Source organism: Rhinatrema bivittatum, chromosome 6 (genome assembly GCF_901001135.1).
Source record: "Rhinatrema bivittatum chromosome 6, aRhiBiv1.1, whole genome shotgun sequence".
In the NCBI taxonomy this organism is placed as follows: Eukaryota; Metazoa; Chordata; class Amphibia; order Gymnophiona; family Rhinatrematidae; genus Rhinatrema; species Rhinatrema bivittatum.
The window spans coordinates 213,462,955-213,479,686 of record NC_042620.1 but is presented as its reverse complement, the minus strand read 5'-3'; the positions used below and the strand labels follow the sequence as shown (position 1 = coordinate 213,479,686).

The window sequence follows — 16,732 nt, the reverse complement described above, 5'->3', positions numbered from 1 at the left end:
TTACAAGTCTTCCCTTCACTCACTACTGCTCTACCTCTTTGCAGCTTATCCCTCGACTGCTTTTCTCCAGCATTATGTCACTGCTTTCTCTGACTGTCTCCCCGTGCTGCACTTTCTCTCTCTGTTCTCTTTTGTTCTTTCTGCTCCTTCCTCACCTCCACAGGCTGCTTTGTCTCTCTCTCTCTCTCTCTCTATTGTGCCCACTTCTTGCCACCCCTTCCTGCCCCGTCCTCCACCATTACACAGAGGCCTGCAACATAATGGTGTCGCCATATTCCCTCATGTCCTTGTTTTTGCCAGGGGGGGGGGGGCAAATTAAGAGTCACATTGTCTACAGCTGTGGGAAGGATTGCCGCTAGCAGCAGTGCCAGGATGAGGGAGGTGGGAGGGAGAGGGACAGAAAGCATGTGGCTGGTGCAAATAAAGAGATAATTAAAGACACACTTGGGGATGAGTGGGAGCAGAAGGCAGAAATTGGTGGGCTGGAGGCAGGAGAGCAGCAGACATGGTCGGAAAGAGGGAGAGGAAAGGGGGCACATGGTGGGAGAAAGGAGCCGAGGAGACCCTGGAAGGGAGGAGAAGGCAAGCATTCATATAGAAGCAACAGAAGATGGGAAGAAGAGACACATCATGGTTGGGAGGGAGAGTAGAAATATTGGGGAGAGGAGAGAGTCTAAATCTTAGAGGGAAATGCACATTTTATAGTTTTAGGAGTTAAAAGTGAGCATAAACTATAAAATGTGCATTGGCTGAATGCACATTTTAACCTAGGAAAGTAGGGGGAGGCATTCTGCTATTCCTGTTTCTTTCTCTTATTCTCCTGACCAGGCACTTCCACAGCTCTTGCTCGTGTGAGCTGCCACTCACCCGGATCAGTACTGATCTATCCAGCAATCTGGCAATGCCAAGCCGCTGTCACTTAGCCAAATAAGTCAATAATAATCTAGGTATCCGGCACGGGTCATTGCTAGCTAGCCGTATAAGTATCTGGCTAACTAGCGATGACCCATGCCAGATACCGGATAAGTATTTATCTGGCTAATTAGTTATGACCCACACCAGATGCTGTGGCTATGGCCCTGGCTAGAGCTAGTGAACCCCCACAGGGCAGTCCAGGACTTCAGGACAGACGCAGACAGGGCTGTGGATCTTTGGCCCATACCAGCCATCTCCCCCACAGGTTGGGCCCTTGGGTTCTAGCGACTGGCAGGACTTAGACTGTGACTGAAGTAGAAGTGCAGCTGGAACAGGACTGGAGACTGAGGCAAAGTAAGGCTGGAGTCAGAGGCATGTGTGGAACTGTAGTTTGGAATAAGGTGCAGGTAAGTGTGGAACGCTGGAACAGGGTGTGGTAAGACCAAAACTCTCTAACAGACTGAAACACTGGAACAGGGTGTGGGCAAGGATGAAAAACTGGAAGAGAATGCGGGTAAGACTGGAACTCTGGAACAGAGTGCGGGTAAGAGTGGAACTCGCGAACAGATGGGAACAGACAGAACAGGACAGGCTAAGACAAGATCAAGACTAAATAGAACAGAACAAGGAACACAAAAGCCCAAAGGCAACAGGCTAGAAAGCAGATCTAAGAAAACCACAAGGCAGGGCTAGTGCAGAAGACCAGAAAGGCCACAGAGCAAGTTTAGGGCAGAAGGCCTGAGAAGGCCACAGGGCAATACAAAGCAGAAGGCCCGAGGAGGCCACAAGCAAAGCAAAACAAAGCTGGAAGGCTCGGAGGCTAAAGAGTAGTCCAAGGCAGGACAGGGCCAAGCAGAGAGCTAAGGAGACTCAATGACAAGGCACTGAACATAGCCAGAGGCAGGGTTAAATAGGCTGAGCCCTGATGAGTCATGGGATCATGGAGACTATGAGTGGAGTGAGAATAGGAGCACCTTCATGGGGACCTCTGGTGGTTGGGATGCTGAATAACAGACTGGATCACAATATCAGATACCTGGATAAGTACTGACTTATCAACTAAGTGACAGCAGCTTGCTGCTGCCAGATAGCTGACTAGATTGGCACTTATCCAGGTAAGTGTCAGCTAGTGTTGAGCATAAGAGCAAGAGCCGCAGGCTTATGAAAGGTCAGGCGCTTGGAAGATGGAGGTTTGGGTGGCATTTATAAGTGAGAGGGAGGCTCTAATTTTTCCTCTTCAATTTGGCTTTTGAGTGCATTGCCATATCAGTACCCACAAACTATGTGCTCAGGTTGGTTACAGGAAAAATGCAAATAAGTTTACCACTGGCTTTATTATTTTTTAAGTTGCTTTCCAGGCACCATAAACCTCCTACAGGTACATGACGGGAGTTCCTATCTAAAAGAGCTTCCAATGGAGCCCTACACAATCTCACCAGTGGGGTTTCTAATAGCTGTTAAACAGCAGAAATTCATGCATTTAATCCCTGCAGTCGTTCTAATGTGAATCTTGCTCATCTTCCAGAGTCCCATTAAAATCTGTACTGGGAGTGTACTGGGGTTGAAGGGTTTTAAGTGTTTTTAAGTGCCAGCGCATTAGAGCTGGAAACTTAACTCCAGCTTTGCCCTGGAGTTAAGTTTCCAGCGCTAAGAAAATGACAGCCAGCATAATGCACTGCTCTGCATCAAGGAGTAATGCTTAATGCCTTAATTTGCATGGGATTTCTATGCAAGGGAGCTAAGTATTATTCCCGATTAGTAGTGCACATTTTCTGTGCAAAAAAACTGCTTACTACAATGGGAGTAAATTTTGCACGCAGAAAATGCGTGCTGAAGTGCAGACATAAAGGTGCGTTCGACTGAATGCACCTTTCTGCATCCGCCTGTTGAGTTTTCAGTTGCACATGTATAACCCAGAGATTACTACTGAAATTGACTCTGTTATAGAAAGATTAAATGATTCCCCAAGCTGTCTTAGAACTGTTTGTGTTGTAGAGTGGAGGAGTAGCCTATCAGTTAGAAGAACAGAGTGAGAAATATAAAAACCAGGGCTGAAATCGTGTTGGTGCTTTTTAGGATCTTGGATAAGTCACTTCACCCTCCAGTGCCTCAAGTACAAATTTAGAGGATCCTTTTCTAAGCTGTTTTAGACTTTACTTTGCAGTAAATGCCTTAACACAGATATAATGTATACAACATTAGCTTGCCCACAAAAAGCCTGGCACAATGCAAGTATTTAAAAGATCTGATTTCCATGCAAATGCCTGCAAATTAATTAGCTTGTTACTAGTTGATCCTACACAAACCAAATAAAGTGGTTTGCCTCAAAATTCACAAGCCATGTCATTTGATTGAACTTGCCTTACTCCTCAAGAGTTCTAAGTAACTTAACTTTTCCTGGGAGCATGAGAATGTTAATGCATGTTCCAATGCTCCTAGGATGTATCCTTAAAGGGCCTGAGCAACCCGCATACACTCCCCACCACAAGTAGCGTGAAAAACTTTGAAGGTCCATTGAGACCTCCTGTTTCCCCACCACCATCCCTTGAATCAGCCAAAGTTGACAAAGTAATTTTTCAAAGTTTTTAATCTACGTCCCTGGCCTTACTCTCCATTTCCAAACTCTGCTGTATGACTAATTATTCAGGAAGATGATGTAATGCATTTCTCTGTTCTCTCCAGAGCCAGCTTTCCCCATTAAAATTATTTTGAAAGATGATATTGGAGCTTATCAACTCCAAAAGCTACACAGGGAATTTAAGAGGGGGGAAAGGGTCTGGATACCTACATTTCACAAGTGAGAACACCAGATTTAACACAAAGCATATTGCATTTCTGTTTTTAATAGCCACTGTATTAGAAGCAGAATTAGCAAGAAGTTACCTTTATTCTTGAACACAATATTATTGAAACAAAAAGAAAACTGTTTTGCTTCTGGACAACTTCATAAACACAACATGCGAACTGAAAACAATTATGCAACCCTCCTATACTGACGATGTGAAAAGAAAGTCATTAACAATGTTGAATAACATAAAGCATAGATCCAGTATGCTTCTTCTGCTATTCCAAAGGTCTTATAGTTATAAAACAAGTTTATTATAACAGAAGTAATGAAGAAACTGGACTGTGTGCTCCTTTTTACTCCTGTGGATACAGAAGTGTCCAAAACACATCTTTTGCAAACTTACATATTTAAAGGATATTCTTCAGACATGATTTCCTCATCTTATCTCAGGCCAGATCTTGTCTGTCTGACTGCTGTTTGAGAAGAAGAGAGGGAATTTTTGAAAGCACAATTTCAACATTGTGGACTATCCTTCACCACAGACATTCACATTGATGGAGTAAGATTAGGCTACAATGCATCTTAATATGACATAGGTCTAACTCCAACCCATTTATAATATACATAATTTTGCTTTTGCTTGATAGGAATCCATATGATGAACTGCAGCATAATACTGAAAATCAGTAAGTTGGTCAGACGTGCGCCTGGAAGAATGAGTTGAACACCACCGCAAGAAGACGCATTATCCTTTAATGTTTATCGAACAGAAATTAAACAGGTGTACACTGCCTAAATGTAAGAATTATACAGACTCACATTGTAGACGTTTCTTTTTTAAATACTGAAAAATAGGATTGATGCTAGAACTAATGATATTTTACTTTTAATGATCTACGATAGTCCTCATTTGATTAATTAAACTAAATTCAGAATTTATAAACATTTCAGGCCAAAAAGTGTTTGCTAACCTCACCTTGATGAAAGCAACTGAACCCCCTTTAAATGAGAATTTTGTATGGCACCAGCTCAGATGTACTAACAGGATTTTCCCATTTTATGTCCATGAAGAAATGCTTAATAGTTCTGGTCCTTAATGTCTTACCAGTCTTATTACCCTTTCGAAATATGCACTCACTTTCCTGATATCAACCTCTGAAACTAGACAGAGAAAGAGCATGGAGCCTGTAAAAGAGAATACCAAACAGAACTTAAGGAAGGCTGACATGCATAAAAAAATTCAAAAAATGAAAATTAAATGCCTCTTTTCCTTCGTGTACCATGCTTTGCCCTCATGGGCTTATCAGCAGCATCGTATATTAAGGAGAACATAAGAACATCAGAACATAAGAAATTGCCATGCTGGGTCAGACCAAGGGTCCATCAAGCCCAGCATCCTGTTTCCAACAGAGGCCAAACCAGGCCACAAGAACCTGGCAATTACCCAAACACTAAGAAGATCCCATGCTACTGATACAATTAATAGCAGTGGCTATTCCCTAAGTAAACTTGATTAATAGCAGTTAATGGACTTCTCATCTAAGAACTTATCCAAACCTTTTTTGAACCCAGCTACACTAACTGCACTAACCACATCCTCGGTAAACAAATTCCAGAGCTTTATTGTACGTTGAGTGAAAAAGAATTTTCTCTGATTAGTCTTAAATGTGCTACTTGCTAACTTCATGGAATGCCCCCTAGTCCTTCTATTCGAAAGTGTAAATAACCGATTCACATCTACTTGTTCAAGACCTCTCATAATCTTAAAGACCTCTATCATATCCTCCCTCAGCCGTCTCTTCTTCAAGCTGAACAGCCCTAACCTCTTCAGCCTTTCCTCATATGGGAGCTGTTCCATCCCCTTTATCATTTTGGTTGCCCTTCACCTTGTCCATCTTTTTTGAGATGCGGCGACCATAATTGTAGACAGTATTCAAGGTGCGGTCTCACCATGGAGCGATACAGAGGCATTTTGACATTTTCCGTTTTATTAACCATTCCCTTCCTAATAATTCCTAATAGGGATGTGAATCGGGCTTCGGACGATTGAAAATATCGGATGATATTTTCAAAATCGTCAGAAATCGAGGGCTCCCCCAAAACGATAGGAAAACCCCACGATATTGATCGTGGGGGTTCTCTTGTGTTTTGGGGGAGGGCGGGAAAAACGGCACACAAAAATAACCCCTAAACCCACCCTGATCCTTAAAAACTAATCCCTTAGGTTCCCCCACCCTCTCGACCCCCCAAAAAACTTTTTACAGGTACCTGGTGGTCCAGTGGGAGTCCCTGGAGTGATCTCCCGCTCCCGGGCCGTCGGCTGCCACTAATCAAAATGGCGCTGATGGCCCTTTGCCCTTACCATGTGACAGGGTATCCGTGCTATTGGCCGGACCCTGTCACATGGTAGGAGCACTGGATGGCCGGCGCCATCTTGTGCTCCTACCAGGTGACAGGGGCTGACCAATCGCACTGGTAGCCCCTGTAACATAGTAAGGGCAAAGGCTATCAGCGCCATTTTGAATACTGGCAGCCGACGGTCCAAGTGCAGGAGGTCACTCCCGGACCCCCGCTCTCTGTTTGCAATCCACGAAAGGACATGCCACCTATCCCATAACTTTTTACTTTTCCTAGAAGCCTCTCATGAGGAACTTTGTCAAACGCCTTCTGAAAATCCAAATATACTACATCTACTGGTTCACCTTTATCCACCTGTTTATTAACCCCTTCAAAAAAATGAAGCAGATTTGTTAGGCAAGACTTCCTTTGGGTAAATGCATGTTGACTGTGTTCCATTAAACCATGTCTCTTCCCAAACATGTTTCTACTTTTTACTATGATAAAATTTATTCTTCACTCTCCTCTTTCTAAGATAGGATGGCTTCACTGCAATGAACTCAACTGAGTATCCCGAAAAACCCAGCAAAGAAAGGAGAGTGGGAGGGGGGAAGGGAGTCTTCCTTTGCCTCATACAATAAAAGCATCCTCAGTTTTTAATAGTTCATGACTTGTTACACGTAGCAGTAGAGGATAGGATTGTTACATGCTGCACGACTGTGATAATCGCAGTCCATTTCATACTCAAACCAACTGCATATGGACACTAAATCAGAGGTTCCCAAACCTGTCCTGGGGGACCCACAGCCAGTCAAGTTTTCAGGATATCTACAATGAATATGTATGAGATAAAATTTGTATGCTTTGGAGGCAGTGCATGTAAATCTCCCTCATGCATATTCATTGCAGGACAAGTTTGGCAACCACTGCACTAAATCAACTAGGGATGTGCAGTCTAAAGGTTTTTCATTTGGGTAGGGATTTTTTGTTTGTTTTTCTTGTGTTCTCTTTTTTTTTTTTATTTCCAGGCTTTTGCATATGAACTATGTAGTTGCACACACTATGAGGTACATACAAATTGTCGATTTATGCACACTATTTTCAATCAGGCCAATGCAATATGGGCAAACTAAAAATGGGCGCCTTTATTGAGGAAGAATCACAGAAAGCTTTTTTTTTTGTTGAGCTCTTAAGCACGGAATGACAACACCAGCTTGGAGCTGGCATTACATTTTCCAAATTAAACAGGGTGAATCGGGCACCCTGCTTTTTTTGCATCCCAGGGTAATAGCCAATAGCCTCATCTACATGAATTTACATGTGATGAGCACTATTAGCCATGAGCTCGATTGGATGCGCTAATCCCATTATTGCCTCGGGCGTTAGCTTAGCACATCCAAAACGCGCATCCAATACAGAGTTAAACTGCTGCGCTGGCCTGAGCACCCAATATTGCATCGGCCTCAATGTGTGCACAGCTACACACTGCAAGCACAAACTTACAAAAACGGATGGAAATGAAAATATTTGTTGTTTTTGGAACATAGTTGATTTGGTTTGTTCTATTCAGAATGAACAGAAATAGTCTTTTTCATTCCAAAAAAATTATTTCAAATGAATACACATGCCTAATATTAGTACAACTTCATAGTTATCTTCTTGGACTCAGCTGCACTATTAATGCCTGAAGGTTCTAATTCCTCTTCTATCTCCCTTGTATCCAACAGGGCAGCCTTTCCAGCTCTTCATCCAACCAAGGCTGAGAGTGAATGACCAGCGCTTTGTACACTTCGACAGAAGTTGAGGAAGAAAGCCTCCAGTATGATCCAAAGTGAAGCAGGTTTGTAGGTTGTCAAATGCCCATATAAATGTAACTTATTGTGTTGTCTTTGTCTTTAGCATATACTCATATGACTGCTTGGCAGCTACTGCGTATCCATGGGGTGTGGCAGAGTCCTAGTTCAGTTCGTTTTTAACTCACACAGTATATCTAATATCCTGCCTGCATGTCGGTTCTGGTAGGTTCTGATATTTGCCTATAGGGAAAGTTCCCAGTTTGCTGCAATTCTGTGGCCACAGTAACTGCCATAGAATTTGTCTCTTGCCCTGGAGTCTTTGCAAATCACTTCCTGCACTGTAGCTTTTGCTGCCTTCAACTCCCCAAAGGTGTTCTGGAATGTAAGTGCCCTGGACCACCATCAATGCTGCATCTCTCCTGCTTCTTGGACCTGCTTCCTGACCCATCCATTCTCACTCTCTCTGACCTTTACCATTTCTGCCTGTCTTCTGCAGGTCCCACTCTGACTCACAACTGTCACCTTTCTTTATCTATGGGTAGTGTGCAGGGCCTTAATGGAGCATTTGTGAAATCTCCTCCTCCTCCACAAGTTAGGTGCCCCGACCGCGGGCCCACACAGCCAGTCCCCCTCACCTTGAGGGGCAGAAGGCTCGCTCCTGCCCTGTCCTTCACCGGCCCCCATCTCCAACACCGGTTCCTGCTGCCACGGCGTGCCTCAGTCCTCACCCGCGTCTCCCGACGCTGATGCCACTCCCCCTAGGGGTGTGTGTGTGCCACTTCCTGCTATTTAAAGGGCCAGAGGCAGAAAACTTCCCCACGGCGCAGGAAGATGATGTCAGGCAAGGCCCTGCCCATTTTCTCCTCGCTTCAGCAACAGGTCCTGCTCTGTTTAGAGTGCGAGATGTTCCTGCTTCTGTTCCTGGTTCCTGTTCCTGCTCCAGTTCCTGATTCCATGATCCTGTTCCTGTTTCTGCTCCTCATCCCCTCGGATTGCTCTTCTGGTTTTGACCGGTACGTCCCTGGATTCTGCCTTGTCCACCGCCTGTCCTGACCATTTGCCTGCTCACCGACTCTTCTCGCTAGCTGCCTGCCCTGACCTCTGGTATATCTGACTTCACTTCTGCCTCCTTCCTTGTGGGGATCGTCTTTGTCTGGAGACCCATGCCTAAGTCCTGTTGGCACCAGTACCCAAGGGAATGTGGGCTGGTATAGGTGAAGGTCCTGTTGGGTCTCCTCTCCTCGGGCACCCACCTCCCAATGATGAGGACCTACAGGGGGCTCCCTCCTATAGGTAGCATCAACCTCATCTTGGCTCAGGGGTCCACCTTCCTAACACCACACACTGAATATTTTTGAGGTTAGGATGATTTTTTTTTGCAGTCTTTTAAATCTATTTATTTATTTAATTAAAAGTTTTTATATACCGCACATTTGGGCATTTACATGTCCGTCTAGGTGGCTTACAATCTTACGAACCTAATTAAAACAAACTTAACATAATAATTAAACAAAACAAGTTTTAGGCAAAGTGACTTCATAGTGGTATCTAAAAGTGTTAGTTGTTGTTCTTGTAGGCATCATTAAACAGATAAGTTTTTAATTCTTTTTTGAATTCTTTATGGCTTGATATCATTCGGATTGATTCAGGAATAGAATTCCACAGTGTTGGACCTATAATCAAAAAAGCTCTTTTCCTTGTTAGAGCTAGACTGGCTGTTTTGACCGATGGAATCTCTAGTAGGCATTTATCCATGGATCGGAGCTGTCTTGAAGGTTTATATATGTGTAACATAGAGCAAATCCAGACAGAACTGGGATTGTAGAGTAGATTGTGAATGGTATTGAGGATTTTATATTTGATACGGTGAGTTATGGGAAGCCAATGTAAATGCTGTAATATGGGGGTGATATGTTCTTTTCGTGGTACATTAAAGATCATTCTTGCAGTTGTATTTTGGATAAAGTTGCCATGGATGTAATGTGGATAGGGGTAAACCTATCCACTTTTATGGCAATTGCTATATGTGTTGTATCCAGTAGTCATCCTTTAGAAGCCAAAAAGACAATGGCAATGAAAGCTTTGTGTATTTACATAGCAGAGATTTACTAAGCTGTAGTATTTTCTTTGTAGGGAAAAAACCATGGATTCACAAACCTATGATACTCAGGTCCACTGATTAGTAAATCTTGTGGGATTTTTCTCTGCAGTAAAATAACAAAGTGGTACCATGCACTAGTGGCACCACACCCCAGAGCTACCATCTTTTAAAGGGGCTGTGCAGCCCCCAGGATCCCCCCCCCACCCCATCAGCAGTGCTCATACACATGATAGGGATAAAGGTCCAATTGAGGCCAGCTAGTGCCAGTTTGGAAATGGCACGGTGAGACCTAGAGCCCAAAAGAATGCTCCAGGTACTGCTAAACCTCCAGAAAGTTTTAAGTAATGGTCCGATGAGGGGGGGGGGGGGGGGGTCTCTGGAGGTATGAATGGAAGAAGGTCTGAGAGTAGGGGGCTAACGTTTTGGATACACAATGTTTGGCACTGAAGGGGCAAGGCTAGGGCCACCAGTGCCAAAAATGTATTTTTAAGTTTTGCAACATTTGCTATCGTAGGGACAGAGAGGAGGGGGTCTCATTAGACCCCCATAGGTTTGAGTACTATAGCTGGGGGAAGACTGAGTGCCACTCAGTCCCTTTACAGAAAGGCCCAAAGAGCACTGGGATGTGCATTAGCGTCCCAATGCTCCCAGTGGAAAGTTAGCTCAAGAGGTGTAGCTAACTTTCCATCAAATAATGCAACTTGCCAACTTTCCTGCAAGCTGTAGTACTTGATTATCATATAAATGAGCTGATTTGAATGCATGTGCATACAAAGTGGCTCATTTAAATACCTGTGTTGTGCAGGGGAGGGGGAGGGGGAGCAAAATTTGAAATAACCCCTCATAGTTCAATAATTTGAAAGACAACCAGAAGTCCATTCAGTCCAATCTAATTGTTCAGCAGTTATTTCTACATGTAACCCACGAGAAGTTGAAACACTCCATAGGGTTTCTGCAGTCAGTTTTGATTCAATAAAAAGAATTCTTTCCCAACCCTCAACATGATAAGCAGCATCAACAAATTTCCATAACCGTAGCATCATGCCCATCAATATCTGTTTTGAAGAAAATCTTGTTGAATTTGGTTTGGAATTGATCTACCATTTCCATGAATTCCATTATATGATGGCTAGGGGAGATGGAAAACAGTAGCCCACCCAAAACTGCAAATTCTGCAATTGTGAGACTTCCCCACACATGTTTGACTTTTCTGTGTTTTGCTTTCTTGAATATTTTTTTCCCAGCAAATTATTCTTTGTTTGGCAAGAACACATTATCAGGCTGCAAAGTGGCTGATCCCTGAAGCTTACTTCACCACTGTGGAGATGTTAGATAGTTGCCCATAAGGACAGACCTCACAAATAAGAAAGCATAATGAGCAGGGTAAAGAGATGCCAAGTGCCTCACAGAAAGGAAATGGAGACAAGAATCTGAAAACATTGGGATTGGAAGGCACATGGAACACGAACAGCACAGCACTGGCGCAAAATCTGACAGCCCGGTTCGGGTTTCAGGTTCAGCTTCAGTTCTTCTGGTGGCTACAGTTTATTTTTTAGGGAATTTCTTAAAGTAACATTTCAACAGAGCTGACCAAAAGCCCTATATGCTGAAAAGTACTGTCATGGGTGTTCCGCATTAGTGAGATAGGCAAACACTTCAAGTGAAAAATGAGCCACTCCTTTTCCTTCCCTGGGTGAAACAGAGTGTCTCAAAAAAAGAAAATATATCAAGAGGCAAACCACAGAAAAGAAGCAGCCGGAGGGAGGGACTATGGAGTTGGCTGGTGAATTAGAATTCAGCAGGATCTCTCCTCCAGGTTCCCAAAGGAAACTCATAACACTGCAGCCAGGGCTGAAGTCTTGAAGATTGGTAAATGCTCATGACTTGCAAACTTGTGCTAATTCAACCCCTATTTGTATAGATTAATGCAGGCTATTTAAGGGAGCTAAAGAGAAGAGAAAAAAAATGCAGTTTGGTACCTTCCAAGCATTGACGCAACCTGCAGAAAAATATTTCAGAAAAACGTGAAGGTTTCCACAGCGTGTAGGGAAACAGTTCACCAAATCTGAAGTGTGTCACCAGATCGCCGTGGTTCTGCCTTTCGTTTTGGATCATGGGCTTTGTTTGCTGGGTAAATAGTGGAACAAGATCTGGAGTTTTTGTCATAACCCGTACCCAGGCATTATTAAGGTGCCGCTTAATTTTTCACAGTAGCCCTTCCTATGAAAAGAGACAAAACATTTTCTTTTTAATTTAAAATCAATAGAATAAAACTTAGCCTTTTGCTCTCTATTGGATGTTTATTCTTTTTTCCTCCTGATTTCTCTCACTTCACCTCTTTCAAAGCTGTAGCCTGCCCTCCTGTTCTCTCAGAATACACTCACCCACTCCAAATCCCCATCTTTCAGAACATTTCAAGTCTTTCTAACCTCTCATCAAGGGGAGGACTATTTTTAAAGTCGTTTCCATGAGTAAAAGAGTGATTTACTTAGGGAGATAGACCCTCCGAAAATTGTCCACTCTCAATGTTGGTAAAATTTCACCCACATTGTTTGGTTCCATTCCCATGGGTGAGGTTAGGTTAGGGAATGCCACAATATGTGCCTGTTTTTGTTGAGAAAAAATACCCCAACTCTTTGAGGTTACTTTTTTCTAGGGAATTATAAGCAAAGCAAAGCTACCCAACTAGTTGTGCTTTAATTAATGATGCAATCCCTGCAGGTAAAAAACAAAGCAAAACATGGAGTTTGCACCAATGCATGCACTTTGATTACTGTCTCCCCTTAATAAGCAAAAGACAATCAACATTCAGGAACCAATGTGCAAAAGCCATTAAGCGTGCTAATACCCTGCAAGCATGATCAGTCTTAAGTGGTTAACGAGTGTTAATGGTGCTGTTAATATGTGCAAACTAGTTTCTAATAGCATTAATGCAAAATCTATGCTAATGGGGTAATAAGATGAAAAAATATGCAATAGCTCTTTACCTATTAGTGTAGTGAAAAACTAGCAGCTGTAAAACACACAAAATGTATCCCAGACCCATTCATGCAAAAATGTAAACTGTATGTAAGGAACGTGTAGTTAAGATTTTGCATGCACATGTGTATTATACACCTGGACTTTGCCAACTGCAGTAATGTATGCCTCATTTGCATCTCATTGACACTGGCCATTAATACATACTGCAAACACCAAATTTATGCACATTAGTACCTCAGCCCCTAGTTAGAATGGTCACCAAACTAATATCCTGACAGGCTCTGCACTTCCCACATACACCACCTAACAAGAAGGGATGTGCAATCGTTTTTCCCGAATTAGGCAATTTCAATGAAATTGCCTAATTTGGAATGGTTCGGGAGAACTGAAAAATGATTGAATTTTTTCCAAAACTTTGGGAAAAATTCATTTTCAAGTTAGCGTGCGCTAACTCCCCATTAGTGCGCACTAACTCTGCCATGCTAGTGCGCACTATCAGGAGTTAGTGCGCACTAACCCGAAAATCAGGGCCCCCCCCCAAAAAAAAACCCTGAACTGTGGGAAAAACAAAATTCCCACGAGGGGCCCCAAAATGAAACCCGACACGAAATTCTAACCCGAAGCACATCTCTACTAACAAGTAATGAGTCTGAACTTTCATGAAAGAAAAATTGTACTGCTAAGTCCTTTTTTTTTTTTTTTAATTTGCTAAACTACACCCCCCTCCCAATTATCTTCAGATTTTGAAAGTAGCCATCTTAGCAAAGATGTCCCAAATTACCTCATATTTATCAAATCTATTGGTCCATATTAGCTGTAGCATAATCAGTGTTATCACATACTGCAGAGCCAATCAGAACGCATTCCATCTGAAGTAACTGTGATGCTGTTCATACATGACAGGTGCAATAGCTCAGGGGAATTAGTGGGTAACAGCATATGGAGATTCAGAAATTAGAATAGTGATATAGTTATAAAGTTCTTATTTTATGGAGGGGGAATACTAATACTTTTAAAACCTTGCATGGTATATAACAAAATAGAGTCAGCCATTAACACCATCTGAAGCAAAAAAGAAAAACATAAGAACATAAGAAATTGCCATACTGGGTCAGACCAAGGGTCCATCAAGCCCAGTATCCTGTTTCCAACAGTGGCCAATCCAAGTCACAAGTATTGCTTCACAATTATCTTTACACGTATATTCTGCCACACTTATTTGGCTAGTTGTACAGCTGAATATATGGCTAAGCTAACCCTGTCATTTGCACAGATGGCTTTATCCAGCTATAAACAGCTGGTTAGGACTGAATATCATGCTAACAGGCTAAATTTGAAAGCATGCCCCAGGAATTCTGCTGACCTGGCCCCTTTTATACCCAGCGCAGTTTGCAATTTTACCTGCATAAATTTAGCCAGTGAAAGGGGCCAGATTTTTAAATGGGTAAATTTATTTGGCCAAGATCTGATGTTAACCAGGTAAATCTTTTGAATATCGACCTCTCTTTAAAGGAATTAATGGATATGATCCTATTCTTAGTTGTAGTGATGTTACTGATTACACCTCTACCAACCAGGCAGGTTACTAGAGCTTGTTAATGCCTTGGAAATCTGTCTTCTGATTGGTGGATGTAACCTCCAAATCTTATTGTACAATATCTCATTTCTATTAAACTGAACAGTCAATCCCATTAGCCAACTGGACACATTCTACAATGGCAGATAATGGTGTTTTATTAATTTTATTAATTTAATTTTTCATGTATTTTGCAATATCTTTTCTGACTCATCTACTGATCTGGAGCCAGCGGGCTTGACTAGTTCCCCAACCCTTTTTTTGGGGCGAGGATTGTTTATAGTCCCCAAGCAGTGGATTGAAATGTATACTGCAGAGACATGGGTTGTTCTCCTTAGGTTTTTCTTTTCCATCGAACTTGCTTTTAAGCCAGCAGGATGGAGGTACTCCAGCTTCACTGTACAGGCATCAGAATACTCATCAGATGGTCAGAACATTGTGGGAGGCTGAGTATCCTCAGGATCTGAACTTGGAACTTTAACACTTTTCTAGGTGTTGTCAATCATTCTCTATACATATTGAAATAAGAATCTCACAGTGTTGTACACTAGGTTATCTGCTTTTGCGAAAGACACGGTGTCATTTGGAATCAAGATCTGTCTGTTCTTAAAACTATGGTCCAGATACCAAAAGCCAAATAGTGTTTTCAAATATAATTCAAAATCCATCTAATACATAAGTTGATAGTATCCTTGGTGGCTCAGTGGTTGACAAAGTTTTTAATCCAGATATATAAATACACCCCCCCCCCCCGTCCCCATCTAATAGAATCTTACACACACATGTACAGTGAAGTCAGTAAACCAGCTCCACAAATAATTTTAGTAACAAAAAAATTACTGCAGTTATCTGCTCTACCAATCCATGCTACTGCTATACCAGTATTAAAAAAAAAAACCCCTGCAGCGGTTATTAAAATGCTATAGAAAACTTTAGGATTCCAATTTATTTTCCTTGCTGAAAAATTTTAACAATTATGCAAGCTGGAAAGTTTTTATGTAGGTGTTTGTATGTTATTAAGAAAATAATAAATAAGCATTATTCCAGCATTGTAATGGATCAAAACAAAGGAAACTTACCCCTGTGTGTCCCAGAAGGGAAACCATTCCTCTGGCATCAGTCCGTCTCAGAAATCACCAGTAGATTCATTTCCTAAAGCCCATAAATACATTTCCATCTTTGTAACAAATGGAAGCAAAATGTGAGTGGTCTAGTGCTGTACTGAGCTGAGCTAATCTTTAGCTCCGTCTGCTGCTTATAGCTGTGATCTCCATTCCTTTGTTAGAGAAACCCAGGGCTGAGTGTTGGCAGCGAGCACGCCTCAGAGGAAACAGGACACAAGAATGGGCCCAATGTCTGAGCAGGATCTGAGGGCTGGGGGAGCCCTTGGGGGTCTGAATAGGAAATGCATTTCATTGGATAAGGTGGTGTTATTATTCCTTGCGCTGATCCCACCCAGTGCCCCCCCTCTGCTTCACCATTCTGTTAGTCACAACTGCCCGGACTGATAAAGTTTTTCCCTTAAAGAGCATAGCCAAGGGAAAAACAGCTTGCCCAGTCAAGAATTAACGGCTTAAATGCAGCTTCACAATGAATGCAGCCCATTTCCTTACCAATTAGCTGGCAGAGACAGCCTGCTTGAATGTGCTTGAAGCACTCTTGTTTCCTTGTAGCTGAAATAATGAGAGAGGGGCTGGAAGCCAAGATGTGAGAAACTCTGCAGTTTTGTTATTTTTTTGGTCAGTCGTCGTGAACATTCCATCTTCCCTGATGTGAAAAACAACCTTCCCCTTCTCCTTCTCCCCCTTCAAAAACAAAGAATAAAGTGAAGCTCTGTCAGGATGTGCAATGCAAAGATCAGCTGCAATGAGGTTTTTAAAATTTATGTGAGGATTTAAACAAATCCCTGAAATTAAAAATATGCTTTGTATTCATCTTAGTAATATGTGAAAGGAATATAGCTAGTGTTCTTTATACACTGTGGAGGTCAATATTCAAAGCGCGTTCAGCACTATTTAGCTGGATAAGTGGGACTTAATGCGGCTAAGTTGCAGCAACTGAATTTGCGCCCATGTTCACCGGCAGCCACCTAGCCATGCAAGCCCCATATACAGCTAAAATGTACGCACAAAAAAAGTAGGTGTACATGGGGCAGACTGGGGGCGGAGCGAGTTAGGTGTATAAATGTATGTTTAAGTTTAGATGGCCCATACAGCAGGTCTAAGCTTAGCCAGGTA

At 42.4% G+C, this 16,732-nt stretch overlaps 1 protein-coding gene across 2 annotated transcripts in view; it reads right to left on the bottom strand.

The window, feature by feature from the left end:
* Positions 1–15,930, bottom strand: part of LPAR4 (lysophosphatidic acid receptor 4) — a 51,226-nt gene extending 35,296 nt beyond the window's left edge. The window contains exons 1-2 of one of the 2 annotated variants that reach the window (XM_029606530.1): positions 15,575–15,930; positions 4,107–4,176 (exon numbers count right to left, since the gene is read on the bottom strand). The gene's annotated coding sequence lies outside the window, so the exon portion shown is untranslated. The remainder of the gene's footprint in view (positions 1–4,106; positions 4,177–15,574) is intronic. The other variant, XM_029606529.1, reaches the window with a different exon arrangement.
* Between the last annotated feature and the right edge of the window lie 802 nt (positions 15,931–16,732).